Raw genomic sequence first — 3,702 nt, 5'->3', positions numbered from 1 at the left:
AAGAGCCACAGAGAGCACGCCAGGGAGAGAACAAGAGAGAGAACCCCATGGCACTTGGAGAGAACCCCCTTTCCATTTCTAACAAAGGGGGGGGAGAAACCTAACAGCACAGCATGCATTCTTTATTAGTGAAAGGGAGTAAGAATCCAGCAGCACCTTAATGACTAATAAAATTTGTGGCAGGGCATGAGCTTTCATGAGTCACTGCTCACTTCTTCAGATTAGGGTTGCCAAGTCCATCTTTGTCCCCGGTGGGGAACTTTTTTTTGGGGGGGTGTTCCCAGAGGGGGCGGGGCATCCCCAACGTGATGCTGTCAGGTTGGGGATGTCCTGGTTCCAAGCCCTGCCCCTGTGGGGATGGTCTCACTGGCTACATACACTTAAAGGAGTTCCTTGGAGTGCCTGCAGCTGGAGGGCACCTGATCTCCGAGCGGCATTGCTGCTCGGAGATTGGGAATGCAGGGCCCTGCCTGGATGGCTGCAAGCACTTAAAGGAGGCCCCCACAATGCCACTCGGAGATCGAGTGCGTGGTCTGCAGCCGCCCCTCTCCCTCCTCTCTCTCAAAAGAGAAGGGAGAGGGGTGGCCGCCAGTGCTGGGCTTGGGGGCGGGGCTTCCCCTGCCGCCCAGCTGGCCAGGCGGGTAGAACCCCCACCAAATCGGGGTGTCTGGCAACCTTACTTCAGATACAGCTGGAATTTGAGTCCATAGGTCCCTATATCTTGGAGAGTGAAGTGATTTCAGATGCCAAATGACAATAGCAGGCCTTGGTAATGACAGAAGAAATCTAGGCCTCAGTTCAGTCCAGGAATTTGCATTGTCTTGAGCTTCATGATCAGTTGCAATTCAGCAGTATATCTCTTTCTAATCTCTCTTTGAATTTCCTTTGTAAGCGTACTGCTACTCTTAGGTCAGCAACTGAACGCTCTGGAAGGTTAAAATGTTTCCCTACTGTTTTTTGAATATTGTGGTTTCTAATAGCAGTAGAAAGAGTAAGAGTCCAGTAACACCTTTAAAGACTAACAAAATTGTGGTAGGGTATGTGCTTTTGTGAGTCACTGCCAGTGTTCCCTCTAAGCTGAGTTAGTGTGAGCTAGCTAACAGTTTTTAGCCTCCAGCTCACACATTTTTGTCTTAGCTCAGGAAGGACAGCTCCAGAGGAAACTAATTTATGCAGTAGCCAAATCGCTCACTCACAACTATAAAGCCAGTAGCTCACAAAGCATAATTTTTGCTCACAAGACTCCACAACTTAGAGGGAACACTGGACTCACTGCTCACTTCTTCAGATTTATTTCCATTTATTATTTGCATCCTCCTGGACTAGGGGTGGTCTAACTTGAGAGCCACAAGACATAAACAAATATTACACACATGTTTTTATTGGGAAATATGCAAATTTTCTTTTTATTAACATTAAATGAGTGCCAAAAACGAGGATAAAACAGATATTGATAATGATATTTATTTGTCCAATATTTATTTGTTTGCTAATTATATTTATTTGTCTAAGTCAGAGAGAGAGAGAGAGAGAGGTGGAAAGAAAGAGAGAAAGAGAGAGAAACAAAGAAAGCAAATAGATGGGAAAGGGAGGAAGGAAGGGGGAAAGAGAGAGAGTAACAAAGAAAGCAAATAGATGGGGAGGGAGGGGGATGAAGGACAGAAGGAAGGAAGAAAAAAAGAGAAAGGTGAAAAGAATGAAATACATGGAAAAAATAAGGAGAGGGAGAGAGAGAAATAAACAAAGAAAGCAAATAGATGATGGAGGGGGAGGAAGGAAGGAAGAGAGAGAGGAAGGAAGGCACAATGGAAGGAAGGCAGAGAGAGAGAGAGAAAGAAAGAAAGGTTGAAAGTCACTAGAAAAGACAATAATGCTAGGAAAAGTTGAAGGCAGAAGGAAAAGAGAAAGACCTAACAGGAGAGGGATTGACTTAATAAAGGAAACAACGGCCCTCAGTTTGCAAGAGCTGAGAATGGTTGTTAATGGTAGGATATTTTGGAGGTCATTAATTCATAGGGTTGCCAGAAGTCGGAAGTGACTTGACAGCATGTATACACCTGGAAAGAGAATACTGAAAAAGAATGCTGGGAATGCCGTGACAGAAAGAGAATGCTGGGAACCTGCTAACACATCTCACTTGAACGGAACTTCCTATTCTACAAAATGTTTTTGATACTGGGAGAGCACTTCCGGTATGGCGCGACGACGGACGTGCTCTAGCGAACGCTGAGCCGCCCGAACGCGTCAGTCTTCTTTCAGGGGCTCCGGTTGCCGGGGAACCCCGACCAGCGGACCTGGAATGGACTGCTGGAGCAAGGGGCTTTATTTCCCCCCCCCCGCAATCGGCAATGCGGGGGGTGTCCAGAAAACGCCCCAGAAGCAGAGACTGACGACGGAGCAAACATGGCTGCCATGATTTTGCAAAGCCGCAGCCGCCGGATTTTTTAAAACTGCACGGGTGAAAAAAAAAAAGAGAATTGTTTGTAATGCAAATGTAAGAAGAAACAAGGTGTTGATGGAACTCAAGAACAAGCAGAAAAAAGTTGTGAGTGAGCAATTTGGCTACTGCATAAATTAGTTTGCTCTGGAGCCCTCCTTCCCGAGCCAAGACAAATATGTGTGAGCCAGAGGCTAAAAAACTGTGAGCTAGCTCACACTAACTCAGCTTAGAGGGAACACTGGTCCCAACACAGTCCTTCATACAAGGACAGCACCTGCTAGGGTTGGGAACCCCCTTGGAATCCGCCAGATAAGATAGCTGAAGGAAGGACATTAAATCTAGCCAAGGAGATGGCTCTACGCAAATTTGGAGCTATGAGTTGATAGAGGTGTACTGCTGGAAGATTTGCATTGGGAACAATCCCCAGATTTAAGGGAGAACAGGTTATGTTAGCCAGGCCCTTTCCAGTCTCAAGACCCGCCTTTCACTCTTGGCCACCTCGGGGGCCCTGTTTGGGCGGTAAAGTGGCACAGAAATGTTTAGAATGAATCAATAAATAATGGACGCCGGGTCCCCCTGAACTGCAAGCATGTGACGTCAGAGTCATGTGACAGAAAGAGGAGGACCCAGAGTCTCTGAACAACGCCCATGTGGAAAGGGAATCCTCCCCACCACTGAGTGACCTCGCACGGCGATCCATCGGCTCCAGTCCCAGCATGTGTGCAAAGACGGACGGGAGGCATGGTGCCCTGGCTCTGTAGGCCTGGCCCTTAGCAGCCAGTCCTTCCCGAAAGCAACAAAAAATGGCACTTCTAGAGGAGCTTGTGACCCATCATGTGGGGCCCTGCGACTCATGTGAAGGCCCCAAGCCAGGGGTTGGACCACTAGTTTAGAAGCCTGTTCCTCCAACTGACCAGAAATGTATTGGCTTAGGAAATGATGGATTTTGTATTTAGACCCATTTACTTATGAATATGAGTTGACTATTTAATGATTATTACTATTAGTATTTATAGGAGCTGCGGTGGCTCAAGTGGTTAAGACGCTGAACTGCAGGCTGTGGAAGGTCAGTAGTTCAGCAGTTCAAGACCCGAGTGTGCCGCATGACGGAGTGAGCTCCCGTCTCTAGTTCCAGCTCCTGCCCACCTAGCAGTTCGAAAGCAAGACATTGCAAGTAGATAAATAGGTACCACTTCGGTGGGAAGGGAACAGCGTTCCGTGCGCCTTGGTGTTTAGTCATGCCGGCCACATGACCACGGAAA

At 47.5% G+C, this 3,702-nt stretch overlaps 1 protein-coding gene across 1 annotated transcript in view; it reads right to left on the bottom strand.

Annotated features, from left to right (window-relative positions):
* ATXN7L1 (ataxin 7 like 1) overlaps positions 1-3,702 on the bottom strand; it is a 127,794-nt gene that overhangs the window by 19,100 nt on the left and 104,992 nt on the right. The gene's annotated exons all lie outside the window — the stretch shown is intronic.

Source organism: Gekko japonicus, unplaced genomic scaffold, assembly GCF_001447785.1.
Source record: "Gekko japonicus isolate JY-2015 unplaced genomic scaffold, Gekko_japonicus_V1.1 scaffold5, whole genome shotgun sequence".
Classification (NCBI taxonomy): Eukaryota; Metazoa; Chordata; class Lepidosauria; order Squamata; family Gekkonidae; genus Gekko; species Gekko japonicus.
Note: the sequence above shows the minus strand (reverse complement) of the source record. Positions and strands in the feature narration are given on the sequence as shown.